Raw genomic sequence first — 14528 nt, 5'->3', positions numbered from 1 at the left:
CACTGAGGGAAAATCCGCATAAAATATACTATTCAAAAAATCCATAAGTTTGCAAGCTTGGATATTTATATTGGTTTTGATAAGAGTTTCAGAACAATACAATAGATGTTTATTTTATTCCTATAACGTCCCTCTACTCTAAATTTGAGATTATTGATTTTAGTTTCTGGGTTTCCCTCGCTCTCTGCATCCGTGGATGGGGATAGAAAAGAAGGAAAAAGAAATCCCACACAATTGTTGGAGCTCACGTACCACACACACAAACATAGTAGTTGGACGGGGTCCCCTGGACAGGGGACCACATGTCGTATACGTAACGTGGTATATCTCTCACTGGCTCCCCCCACCGGTTTGCGTTTGCAATCAGCCGCTGTGAGTGGCCGCGTAGCCAGGCGACAAGTGCCCGCACAACCACACAGCCACACACTCTCCAGAGTCACACACAAGTTTCGATACTTTTAATTATTGCGTACATGACCGTAACGATGTAGCCGGACTTTAGAGAAGATGCCCAACAGGAACCAGGTCGCCAGGAGCAGGATCCGGGGCTGTACAAACTACAAAGAAGAATCAGTAGTAGTAGAAGGAGCAACGACAGCAGCAGCAGCAGCAGGTAGCAATGCCAGGACTCGTTTAGTGCACGTATTAATCAGAGGACTGTGAAGTTTTTCGGTTCCTTCCACTGCCCCCAATCTTTCCTGTGTTGTGTTTGAGTTGCTCTAGTTTCTGACTTTGTACCTTTTGGCCCAGCAGAAGCAAAGTTGCTTCATTAAAAATCAGTCAGCGTTTCATATTTTGAAGAACGTGACACTACGTGAACGAAATCACAACGGACGGATAGGGATAGGCTCTTGGGCGTGGCCAAAGGATCATTACGGAACCGCAAGCAGCTGCTCAGTGACCAAACTGATTGACGCATAAACAGACAATTAAATGTAAAAGGTAGTTTCAATTGTTCGACAATCCGCGTTAAATGAATTTCCAAGCACGCATTTCGAATCAAATTTGCGAAAATTTAATTTCTGGCTCACTTTCATGGCTCGCCAAATCCTGTGAATGTGTGCGTGTGCGTGCCGGGGATGCCCCCATGCTATGCGTACGTACCATGCATGTGTGCTATTTGTGTCGGTGTGTGCCGGGCATATGGGGCACGTTGCTAGATTTGTTTACTTTGTAGCCAGAGGAACGGAGCATAAATAAATTTCTATAAATTCTTGCACGGCATTTCATTTGCCATTGCTGCTCTCTGTCCAAAAATGCCAGCGCAGTCAGTCAGCATCGCCTCCTTCACTCCGACAGTCCCGACAGTTCACATGCCGGCAGTTGGAAAATGGGGCAGGAGCATCGGGAGCTGGAACAGCGGCTCCGGCTTATTTATTTATTCATTCGCTCTGCTCTCCTTTTTGTCTTGTGGGGCAGGAGTGTGTGTTTGCTTGCCATTTTCTATATGAAAGGATTTTCCAAAATTTAACAAACAAACAAGAAGCGCAGGAGACGCAAAGAATCGGTCCGGCCCAAAAGCATCACGCACTGTTGGTGCGTGGCTGCTCATAAAGTTGACCCGAATTCTTGCTAAACTTGGCCGGTTGCTGTGTGCAAATAAATAAAGCAACAAGATTTAGATCTCCCAATTGAATGAAGGCGACTTCCAAATGCTCTTATCACTTAACCGGCCAACCGGAAAACGGAAATCTAATTGGAAGTTCTAGCAAACTAATGGGATAACCACAGATGGGTCGCTATAGTGCACGGATAAAAATTGTGTAGTAGGAGTATGGACATATATACGTAATTGAAAGTAAATGTGTATTTTTGGAAAACAAAGCATAGCACTTACTTACAGTGTACTGTTTTTTTCTATGTGCGTTTATCAATCAAACTTTCGAGTTAACCCTGATGACAAAGTTCCCATGCCCTTTTGAAACCCACAAAAATCGTTTCCGTTTGTGCGAGGGTGCCAAAGGACTTAGGCCAGGGCATTAGAAGCAACAACAAATGACGGGTTGGTGTTCGTATTTTTGTATATGCCTGCATGCGATTTAAGGCATTCAATACGTTTTATCTGTGCAAGCAACACTCGTGCTCAAGAAATTGCAAAACCAAAATAAATAAGATTCGATTTATGTCGTGAGCCCCGAGACCCCAAAAACCGAAAGGGGAAAAACAGGGAAAAGCGGAAAACGCAGGCTGAAGAAAACTCTTCAACAGCTTCCGTGTTTATTTATAGATACTCAACTAGTTCGTCGAGCAGCCGGAAGACCCAAAATAAAAGAAGCACAAATAAATAAAAAAGAAAACCAAGCCGAAGGACTTTTATCAAACACCCACATGCACAAAAGTTTCCATTCCCATTTCAGGCCGCAAAATTTGTATTTGTGCTGCGGATTTGTATTTTGTGTTCGCCGTGTGGCAGCAAATTTTTAATGAATTTACAGGGGCAGAACCGAGCTGAACTGAACCGAACTGAGTGAAAGGGCCCAAAGAACATTCCGTTACGATCCGATGCTCATTTGATATTCAAAACACATTCGGCAAATATTGATACCCCCGTAAATTGTTTAAAATGCGCCATATCCAGCGTCAATAGAAGACAAATTGTGAACTAAAAGCGTAAAACGCAAATCACGCAGCTTTTAAAACTTTGTCCCCAGCCCTACCCGTCGTATACTTGATTATTGCCAATCAGGCATAGTTTGAGAACTCCCCGCTGGCCTCCCGCTCACCCGCTCAGGGGCCACGGATTGTATAATTAAGGCCTGCTTCTACTTCAAGCTAATTATAATTGATGTCGGAGCCGATTCCCATTTTTTAGTTGAAACTTTTTGAACAGGACCCCCGCACACACCCACTCACACACTCATCTCCTGAAAATGCCACAAGAAATGATTAATTATGCTCTAAAAGTTGCACGTTAAAGGGATGAATTTTGCTTTTTGACTTTCCGCTTTTAATAGCTTCGGCAACAATCACTAATGGCGTTGCTAAAAACCGCTCGGCACGGATCGGATATCGTTTTTTAACGCACGAGAATAGTTAGGAAATGCCTCGGAGCAATTCGCTATATATGAAAGGGGAAAAGGGAAAAGTTTTTCGATTATCTGAGAGCGGCTGCCAAAGATACTCGCTCTTGGCAAACACAACATACGTGGTGCATGAAGAATTTTGTTAGAATAGCAATATGCCTGGGGATAATTTAGCCATTTTTGTTATTGTTTGAAAGTCGGAAAACATTGAGTTTTAATTGAAAATCTCTGACTGTCTATGCTACAGACTGATGGTATTCTGATACGAAATACCAATTGCTAAGACCGAAAGCTGACTACCACTTGCAACATTTTATGCATACATGCATCGTCGGGGAAGGAGGGAAACTTTGATTGATTTATCTGTCAATATGCAGAAGGCAGCAAAAAGCCAACAATGCTTCAAATGCACAAAACATACCGTAAGCTGGGGCTTGTGAGTGGCACAAGAAAGGCTTCTCCAAAAATTGCAATTGTTAACTCAACTGAATTTACATGAATTCTCGTTCTGTTTCGCATTCTTTTGGGGCCGTGCCGTCGGCAGGATCTGGCATCGTTTGGCTCCTTATTGCCTCCTGAAGACCCGTCAGTGTCACTTGCCCGAATACGACACAACCTCATTTTTTAAGTGTGTCCAGGCCTGTTGATGCCATATTTCTCCACTACCCACTCCATTCTTTCCATTGCATGGTCAAGTACATATATTTATATGCCCCTGATCGAAAGTCTTTTTGAAGGGAGCGGCGTAATGATGGCCAGCCACAGTTCACTTAAAAGTCATATGCTTGGATTGCGTAGAGTACATGTACATGCACAAAACCATAAACTTGCCACATTTGCATAAAATGCCCTGATGCCTCAAAAAGCAAGTGCAGAACACAGCTCAGCAGCCGGTCTGTAAAAGTCTCTTGGCACAAATCGTATTTTACCAATAAATTGAGGAAATGTTTAGCTTCCTTTGCCCTCCGCTGTCTCTCAGAGTCCCAGCCTTCCCGACGCTCCGGGAGGAGTCGCACACACAGTACCAGTCTAAAATTCAGAAATTCCGAATTTTTCCTATCTGGCAGACTTGGTGTGCGTTTCGGTTATGCTGGTTGGTCCCATGTATGCCGTAGTTCAAAGCAATGACTTGATTTTTGATTTTGGGCAAAAATCGCTTGTTATTTTTGTCTGTCTGTCCCACATGGCGTATGCGCAATGCAGCCTGTTGACTGTTCAGAAAGCATATTTTTTGTGCATATCTCATATTTCTCTGGCCTTTTGCCTTACAAAGCTAAGCTGATCCGGGCGGTATCTACGCCTTTTCCAGTGGCCCATGACTTTTCCAGAAACTCTCCTGAAATAATGTTGAATAATCACATTCGTAGATTGATAAAATTTCAGACATTGACCGACCGACTGCTCAGTGTCAGTTAATCCCACAATCACACCTAAAGAAATCTCATTTAATGCTTTTCTAATTAATTTTAAATAAGATTCGCTACACGAAGTAAAGACATTAAAGAAAAGCCCCAAGCGGCTAGAAATAGTTTTAATAGCAGTCCTTAGATGGGATATGTAAAGGCGTGCTTGGCCTTCGATTAATTCATTACGAGTGGGGCTTGGGACACTGTGTCCTGGATACCCAGAGCTACCAACAACGACAACTGTCAATGTCCTAGTTAAGAGCTTAGATGTGGCATTAGGCGTCGATTTAACACGACCCCCTCCAGCCGCCATCCATCCAGTTCATTCTGGGCACTCGAAGTTTGTGTGCGGATAAAATCGCTTCAGGCCGGGATCAGGACCAGGAACAGGACCAGGCCGTGGCTCCGGCTCAGGCCAACTTATGAATACGCGTGCTCACAGATACTCACACACACACAGTCTCACGAACTGAGCCACTGTCACAACGCTGATAAAATGTGAAGCGGATTAGGCACTCCTTGCCACTGCCGCACCGTGGCACAATCAGTAAATGGCACTTGATTCACTGCGCAAGTGGAATTTTTGATAACTTTGCCAAGAGGAAAAGTTGGTCAAAAGTTGGCTGTCGCTTTAATGCGTATAAATGCTTATCTGGCAACGAGTGTATGACTAGATGGCGATGGCTATGCCGCTTCTGCCTCAGTTTCAACTTCAGGGCTCTTCAAGACTCAAAGCCAACTTAAATCCACTGAAAGCATTGGCTTTTTCTCTTCACGTGCTGACTTTCCCTGTCTTTCCCGCCATCCCCCTGACTTTGTCTATCTGTTATTTTTTGTTTGTTCTTTTTTTTCGGTTCGAAGTTGGCAAAGTTTTCAGCTTGAACATTTGCGCCTCAGAGCACTCACAAGCACACACGAAATTCTATATGTATACATAATTCAGCAAGACGCTGGCAACACGTCACACAAATGTCGCCAAAAGCAAGTCTCAATGCACGCCATCAATCTCGAGGGCAGTGGCGCCTTTTCCGCTCCACTCCACTTCTATTCCCCCATCGCCCCCCTACTCCTTCAATCTGATCCGCTCCGCTCCGCTACCTTGACTCTGCCGCTGTCGCTGTCTCTGCCGGCGATGTGCACAATTGAATTATTACATCGGGTTGAACAGACGTTTGGCCATTTGGTACTCGATTTGGTCACTTAACCAGCCAACGAGGAGCAGACAGGACCAGCATACAGCATGTAGCATCAATGGCCAGCAAGGATAATGTGAGTGGCAGTCACCACTACGAGGACATCGGCGATGGCGACACTCATTTGCAGCCATGTGTGTTTGTTTGTTTTTGTTTATCCGAGCATATCAGCCTCGAGGACATCGAATACTCACTGGGATATAAATTCTAAGGAAAGATGATCAATTTCAACGTTTTTGGTACATTTAACATTTTATATTAATAAAATTAAAGACCTTTTGAAATATGAGCTAATAATGGCTTCTAGTTAATGTAATCAATTTTAAAAAATAGTTATTGAATAATCAATATTTCATAAAATGAGAAAAAAAATAATTGGCACATTACTTTATCACATAAGTTAGCTAAGAGATTTAGTTTTTACTCTTATCTATAAGACTTTAAGACCAGATATTATAATATTTAATATATTATCTCCATTCCGTTTTTTTTTCTGTGTATCTTTCCAGAATCGTAAATATATACTAGAATGCTCGCCTATGGCTTACTGACCGATTCGCATCCTAGTTTTGACCTTCAGTCTGGGCTTTTATTTGATGATGGCTTGTTGTTGGCCCTGTCGTTGTCGTTGCCAATGTCGTTGGTGTCCTTCTGGCCCCTGCCTCCTCAGCGGCTGTGTATTCGACTGCGAACAGCAAATTAAAACAATTTTAACAGCTACTTTCGATGTCGTTTGTCGTCGTCTACGTTTGCTCCATAAATAAAACATGTCAACTTGTTATTGCTGCCCTCGACAGACGTTCTATCCATGTGTTTGGTGGGCTCGGTGACGTTCAGGGGTGCCTGGTCCGCCTGCAGCCTGTTATTGTTATTGGAATTGGAATTGGCCAAGCATCGCCTTTGTTATTGAACTATTTACATTTGTTGCTGCAGGGCGGCTGCTAATTTACGACTCTCTCCCGGGCATCAATGAGCCTTAAAGCAGCCGGCAAATTGTTGTTCATAAATAAATATGCCGAACATAAATCCCAATTCTATAAATAAGCGTGGGCACAGGCGTCAAGCAATTTATAGGCATTGATTTTCGGGGGACTCGGGAGGCGATTTTCCGCACACCGATACCCAAAACCGGCAGCAAACCGGAAAAGTGACAAAAGTCTTGAGCGAACCCAAAAAGTGAAAGTGAAACTTTTCTTTGAGGTCTTGGGTCAGCCGCAGCACGTTGTTTCCTTCTTGTTTTCACTCTGACACTTATTAGATAAGTTTTTTGCAACTCGGACAGGCCGTGTACATCATTTTGCCATTTTCCATTCGACTTCAAATTTAATTGCTTGCTTATCTGGTCCAAATATAAACGAATGCCAAAGGGGCTTGCCCTCGAATACGGCGTCGGCAAATCCCCAGCTAAGCCGGTCCAATAAGACTTTTTATTGTCTTAGCCGGGCATTTAAATTGATCAAAAATGTTTCCAAGAAAAGCTGAGCAGCGCCACAGCAAAGAAAAACGATGAGAATAAACCTGGTCCTCTCCAGCCAGAGTCTCAGTTGAAGACTGAGCCTTTGCCTGAGCCTGACGATTTCATTCAATCTATAAGTAATTTCTTGGCCATTTTTATCTGCACTGGCAGGAGAAGATGGCGTTGCTGGGCGATGAGCTGAGACCACCCACGTGATTTGAATATTTTTCCAATAAACTTCAACAGCTTTTCAACAGTTCGAGTGGGGCCAGGAACTGACTATGCCTGGTCCATGGTGGCTGGTGGTTCCCCCACCACACCCAGTTTTCATTTACATATTGGATTTAAATGCCCAGACTTCCTTCCATGTCCAGCTGAGTGTTTTCCTTCCTCGCTTTGGCTATTGTGCCACCACCAGGACCAAGGACCAACGGCCACGAAAATAAGAAGGAGCCTAAGCTTAATCGAATTTGCCGCAAATTGGCAATAAATTTTAATTTTGAAAGCGATTCCCCAGCGCTGATTGAAGTTAATCAAAGCAAAGCCACAGCCCAATGAAAGCCTCGAGTGCCCCAGCCTCTCTTTGGCCACAATGCACTTCGGGTCATGCTCTCCATTGTCCCTGTTCAGGGCAATGCACTTCACCTGCACTTCCGCGTGCAACCTGCAGGACCGATCCCCCAAAAAACCTATTCAATTTTCAGGTGAAAGCGCGACCGCTGCTGGCAAAAACTAAGCAGCAGAGCAGCTGCAAAGAGCAGAAGGCAAAAACAAGGCTTATTTACCTATCCCTGGAAAGGCTTTTTCCTGGGACAGCTGTAGCAGCAGCACTAGGAGCAGCTTTTGAAACTACTTCATCAATTTCATTCAGCACAACGGTGTTGTTTTTTTAAACTTGCTCCTCTTTCCTTTTTAGATAGTTTTTGTTACTTTTTTTCTTTTTTGGGCCATAATCAACTTAAAAGGCATTGGCAACAACGAACAGGAACAGAAACTAAGCTCAGACCATGGCAATGTGACGTTGTAGTGGTGGTGTATAGCTGTTGCTCGTTGCTGGTTGCTGGTTGCTAGATGCTGTTTGTTGGTTGCTAGATGGCCTAAAGTCCTGGCCGACCGTGCCCGCTGGCCGGCCATGTCCTGTCGCCTGTTTGTTGCTGCCCGGAGCTCCCACCGCGGAAACGGATTTGACGAGGCATACGGCACTTGCAGAACCAGCGTTTCGACACTAATTTCATTTGGTGGGAGCATTTTTTGTGGCCAAGTCCACCAACGAAACAAAGATCCCGGAAAAGGATGGGCAACAGTTAAACGAGGAAAGCCACGAGGATTTCAATGCAAGGAGCCATTCATTCAACGAATAAGTTGTAATTGCAGTGCACTCTGTTTGAGTTCAATTTGCTGGATGTTTACAAAAAACAGCTGACGCACTGACAGACTAAATGTCTGGAAGCTGTAGAAATTTTCGCAAAGTATTTATTTATTTTGCACGCAGCCATTGCTTTTGCCTAGGGAGTTAGCTGAAAACTGTAAATGGTTTTTACGCGCAACGTGGTTAAGACAACCAAGCAAACAGACGTTGATGGTCGTCTCTTGTTTCCTTTCATGTAACTTAGTTCTCAAGGGCTGTCTGCAATTTACTCATTTTCCGCTCCTCAGAAAGGACTTGGAAATCAGCAAAACAAAACCGAAGAAAGGATACAAATTAAAGATTGAATATATATTTTTGGTGTTGTGTGTCTTTTCGATATATGAAGCTATAGAGTATTAACAATTTTTTCTTATTCACATACAATTTGTTTGGCTTTTTAACTTTTCAAACACCAATACTTTTGGTGAAAATCACCTACTCCCCTTTGGCTTTAATACTCCTGAATGAATACTATATGCGTTATATGCTCTCAGTCTGACAATCGCATTGAAAATGTTCCAGCGTCTCACTTTAATGCGAATTTCTGATTGCGCCCGAATGGCTTCATTTATTTCGCCGCCATCAACCAGCGAAAAAATCAAGGAAAGCGAACCAAACTGAAACTGTTTGGGGAAGGAAAGCTGCGAAAAGCGCAAAAGGAAAACAAACTCGACAGTTGTACATAATATTTCACTTATGCATGTGCGCCCCCTCTAAGCCTGCGAGCAAAGTGAAATGAATGAGTGAGTGGCATGCGTAGCGCTAGAAAATTTGTTATAGCAATTTGAACTGTCAACGAGAAACCGAAAAAGTAAATTAAGAAACATTTGAAATTTAATTCACTTTCCAGGCGGAGTCGGGTCCTTCTGGGGATCCCTCTAACCGTGTACCAAAACACACACACTTACGATACTTACACATGGTATGCAATATGTGCGCACATTAGAGCTGGCTTGTGAGTGGCAGCATCATAGTCGCAACAGAGCAAAGCACACCTGTCTGACTGCCTGAATACCTGGTTGCCTGACTGCCTCAGTGCCTTCCTACCTTCCTGCCCGCCTGCCTGCCAGGTGACACCTCCGCCACTTGAGTACAGTAACACGGCAACGAGGAGAACAACTGACAGACCCCAAACACACACTCACTCACTTACAGACAGACAGTCAGACAGACAGAGAGACAGTCGTAGACCTGCAAAATTAGGCGAGTGTCACGAATTTAAAATAACTTTTAATTCATTCTTGATGAACATATGCATACGTATACGTTGTTGCTACTGCCACTGAGAGTGCCACAGGGCGTATGAGTGCGGCTGGGAAATGAGCCCCCAGTGCGAGTGTTAGAGTGTGCGAATGTGCATGTGTATGAGTGCGGCTGCCACGCCTCTTAAGTGCCACATAACTCGAGCTTAGCATAAACAACCGCACTCGCATAAATGTTCGTTAAACTCAACCCAACACAACCAGAAATGTGGTGCCTAAGAGATCCTTTGCCATCCCTCCGACCTGCCCGCCCACCTGAGCCACATAATTATTTAGTTTCCAGTTGGACGGAAACTGTGCTACTTGGGTAAATAGGGAGAATTCCCCAGCCCCACCGTCCGTTCCGATGTCTTCGATTGTCATAAATCAACATGGACCCTGGTCTCGGGGAGACGTCCTAGCTGTTGTCAACCGATTGTTTGCTGTTCGCATATGTTCGCTTCGATGCTCGATGCCCATTGCCCCAGGCCCGAGGCTGCAAAAGCTTGACAGGTGCAAGTTTGAGCGACCCACTTAACAGAAAAATTTAAATTTCAGTTTGAGCACAGGAAGAAATTGGATTCAAAGTTGGACTTTCGTAACTGTCACTCGAATGGCAATTTAAATGAAATTACTTTCTGAAATAGTATCAAATCAATTTGTGAATGAAAAGTGGCTTTTATTTATCTGACATTTTCATAAAAACAATAAATTCGTCAAAACAAAGCGCTGGTTAGGAGTTTAAAAGTTGAAATATCTGGTGTACATTTTTGACTTTTGTCAGTGCATTGCCACGCCAAAGTTTCCAGTTCACTTGCCATGGGGAAATAAGCGAAAAGGGAACCCAGAACCTGGCGAAATAAAAGTTAGCGTAAATTATGCGCCAACGTGCGCGCCCCAATAAAAATAGAAAGACCAGCAAGAGCAAACGAAAACAAAACCATTGGATCTCGAATGAAAGGCCTTATGCCACGGTGGCGGTGCATTGAACCGCGGCAACGCGATGCCTTTACTTTTCCTAAACAGGATACCACCAGCGATACGAACCTTTTGGGAGGAATTGCTCAGCTCCTCAACTGTTCCAGCTGTAGTTGTTGCGGTTTCTGCTCCCTCGGTTATGCTTTCTAATCCACGCACGTTTTGCTTTTAATATTTATTTTGCGCTTTTTCACACTTTGCACACTGAGCCGAGACACACCGCACACCGAGAGCCGGGACTTCAAAGGATATAATCGAAAGGAGTCGAGCTGAATTGAGCTGAGCTGTTGATGGCTCGGGTCCTGGGGCTCTGATTATCGGCGGAGCGGATTGGTTTTTGTTATGCACGACGAGTGGCGCTCACAGTTCATCAATGCAAATTGCCACTGAACCACAACCGCGTTATCGGCGGGTTATCTGCCCCTGCCCTTAGCAATAGGCAAAGCATTGAACCCGGGGGATCGTGATGTTTTTGGTATTCTGTTACACTTTTTTAGAGTTATCGTCGAAGAAATCCCCCAGCGATTCTCGACCAGTTAGTTTAACCAGTTTAATCTCACTCGGGTGGCGTATTCACAGATGTTATTTAATTATCGCCGAATGTCTATGCGAATGTTGTTGTTTACTTTTGGGGCATGCCAGGATTCAGTTTTTCCTCTGGGACCGAATTTCCACCGTTACACTAACCGACCCGCACGAAGGACGTTTTCCAACTGATTCGTATTGAATTTTGAACCGGAACGAGGCGAAGCCCCGACCCGAAGTCCCGCTTCGGCAAAGGACCCCGACGCCACAGCCGAGTGTGGAACTCAAACGAATCCTTTCCGGCGACATGAAACGATTCGGAATCGGGGATTCGGATTGTGGATGCTGTGTCCTGTGTGCCAAATCCATGGCGTTCCGTTTCTCCGCCTGATAAGAGGCTACTGCAACTTTTTGCCCCCGCGCATTGACAACAATTTATTTTTTGCACGTTGCTCGCATTTAAATGTTTTTGCTTATTGTCTGTCTCTCGCAGGGAATTTGCTCCACCGAACGAGTGAATTTTTGCTCGCCGGGTTCGTGGGTGGGTGGCAGGCGCGCTGGCTGGCGTGGTACACTTTTTTTAATCACTTAAAAATGTATGCGTCTTTTTTTTTCGACACGTGCGTGTCAAAATGCGGCGTCAAGGCAAAGGGTTAAACGTCAAGAAGGACAATTTGTTGCCAAGTTTATTACAGTGACAAACAAGCCAAAACCAGGCCAGGTCCTCGTCCTGCGCCTGTCTCTGGTCTTGTTTATATACGAGTCCTGGTCCGAACTGCACGCGCTAAAGACATCACGCAGCGATATGCAATGGCAAAGTTAATGGCTATAATCCCGAACGAGTTGGACAACTCAGTTCAGCCGAGCAGCCGTTTCTTTTTACGAGTGCGTAATAAGAAAGCGGGAGACGTGCCACACGGACGTGATCCCGCTCCGACCTCTCGTCGATGCTTCCTTCGGCACTGCCACCAAATCGTGAAGTTTTAAAATTAAGCACGCATCCCTATCCTAATCCCGGCCAAATTAAAAACACTATCCCGGCCAAGAGAGACTTTTAGGGCGAAATTGAGAGAGCCCTTACTAAAGAAAAGAGCGCCAAGTTAGTTACTGGGTTACTAGGCCAGCGCCTTAAGCCGGCAATTAAAATCGGGCTTATTGGGTGAGACCGCTGCTAGGAGGTGTGTGCATTTCGCACCTTTTGATGCACTTCAACAGCTGCTTGAGCCCCCAAGAATCTTCCGCTGCTATTTGACACTCTTTCTGGCATAGGTGGAGTTTGGCCCAAGTTTGCGAAGTATTTTTCAATTATAACGTCGGCGAAACTTGCACGCATGATAAGCAGAAAAGTTTTTCATTGTCAGCGCCTAAGCCGAAACTTTGGCCGTGGTAAATTGCACGACCAGACTCTCAACGGGCGCCTATCAATCTACCCGTAATACAAATATACATATGTATAGGCAAACACACCCATCCGCCGGGCCATCGTGCTATGGCATAACAAAATGTTGGCATTTCCAGCTTCCGATTCCATTTCGTCGGATGTCTTTTTTATTCTGCGGTTGCTCGCGACATATTTAAATCAGAATCGGGGGACTTGAATCGGCTTCCGGCCGCTTAGGCAGTTGAAAAATTAACTTGTCCGACAACTGGCGCCAGCAAATCAGCAGAGTTTTGGTATTTGATAAAAGCCTGGCACTTGAAAAAAACAAGGCTGAATTGATTTGGCGGAAAAAACTGTTTAACAAAGAAATAAATCAAAGTTTTTTATGTCTCGGGTTACCTTATGAGCAACAAAACGTTTCAATAAATTGTGTGAGCTCATGAGAAGCTACTGCAACATCTAGAACTGAAGCCCTAGTATTTATTTAAATTTCGATAATAATTTCTCCGAGTGTGGTTTTGGGAAAGCTTCTAATCTAAGTGCTATGGGATCATCAGGGATGTGACAGCACCGAGCACTGACCATGTGGGCTACGATGTTTTTCGGGTGCGGCAAGAGTGCTATTGGAGTGCGAAGTGTCCCTGCCCAGCATTAAACTGGACAAAGCCCTGCCTGTTGCTGTGGTGCGTTGCTTTTGCCGTTGATGTTGCTGTCTGCTGACGTGAGCTGCAAAGTGCGGCACGTGTTGGCGTAACAATTTGGCAGGGTAGCCTCTCCCAGTAGCACCCAAAAACAGCAGATACGGATTCGAGGGCGACAGGAGGCCGGCAAGGACAATGGCAAACGCTTTTATGTGCCGTAATGAAAAACTGTTATCTGCGTGCGCAATTTGAACGCAATTTGGTAACGCGTTTCGCCACATAAAACTTAAGTGACCCGAAACCAGTCGGACAGGAGCTGCAGTAGCGCCGAGATCTGAAGGAGCCCATCGGTCTCACTCACTCCTCTCGCATGTGTCTTTATGGTCCTGCGTGCAGTTTGCAAAACTGTTGAAATTCGCCAAAAAGCTAAAGCCAAAGAGCCAAAGCAAGGACAATGACAACGGCAACCTCGATGGCGCTGGGGAAAGCACAAGTGTGAGAAATGAAATTGTTTGGCGATTATGCAGCATTAAAGCCAAATGTCCCGTATACATCCGTTTCACTTTGTCGTTACTTGATGGTGACGCACTTTACTTTTATTTACATGTCAGTCAACTAAGGCACACAGCCACGCCCCTTAACAATGCACCCTCCACTACCTCCAAGCCCTGACAGATTTGTTGCAGCTGCGGCTTTTGGCAAACTATCATTAACATGTGGCACACCGTTCTCCGGAAACACCCAACCCCCCAACTTTTAACCCTTCATGCCACAACAAGCAGCAACAAGAATAAAAAAAATGACGAGAAAACGAAAAATTCTGCTCTTTTGCAGTTTTTATAACTTTGCCTGGCTGGTGCTTATTTACTTGTAAAATTTATTAAATATTTTTGTGGCTGTTGCCTTTGCTTTGTCCTCTTTTTTTGTGTTGCCCCCCTTCGTTTTTGTTTTGCTTTTTTGGTGTACCACAAAATTGCTGACGTTTTTAATCCTTAAGAAGCTTTTGACTCACATTTTTAGTGCACACTGCGCCAGGGGAGCGGGTGAGCTTTTACCTTTACCTTTTTTCATTTTTTTTTTAATATGCATTTTGCATAATTTTCATATAAACATTACTCATACGCCATGTGCACAGTGCAGAAGGAGCGGCCGCAGCCGCTTTAGAGCAACATAATAAGCCAAACAATTTAGCCAGCTTAACACAAATGAAATTTTGAGCCCGGCACACTAAACCGCGGCTTTAATTTGATTGGCACAGGTAGCATGTAAAGGTACA

General features: G+C 44.5%; 1 protein-coding gene across 2 annotated transcripts in view; it reads right to left on the bottom strand.

Moving 5' to 3' along the window:
* LOC6501351 overlaps positions 1 to 11439 on the bottom strand; it is a 56512-nt gene extending 45073 nt beyond the window's left edge. For both annotated transcript variants that reach the window (XM_001955012.4, XM_044715226.1), the window contains exon 1: positions 10775 to 11439. The gene's annotated coding sequence lies outside the window, so the exon portion shown is untranslated. The remainder of the gene's footprint in view (positions 1 to 10774) is intronic.
* Positions 11440 to 14528: the final 3089 nt, after the last annotated feature.

Source organism: Drosophila ananassae, chromosome 2L (genome assembly GCF_017639315.1).
Source record: "Drosophila ananassae strain 14024-0371.13 chromosome 2L, ASM1763931v2, whole genome shotgun sequence".
NCBI lineage: Eukaryota > Metazoa > Arthropoda > Insecta > Diptera > Drosophilidae > Drosophila > Drosophila ananassae.
The sequence above is the reverse complement of the archived record's forward strand: the minus strand, read 5'-3'. Positions and strand labels throughout refer to the sequence as shown.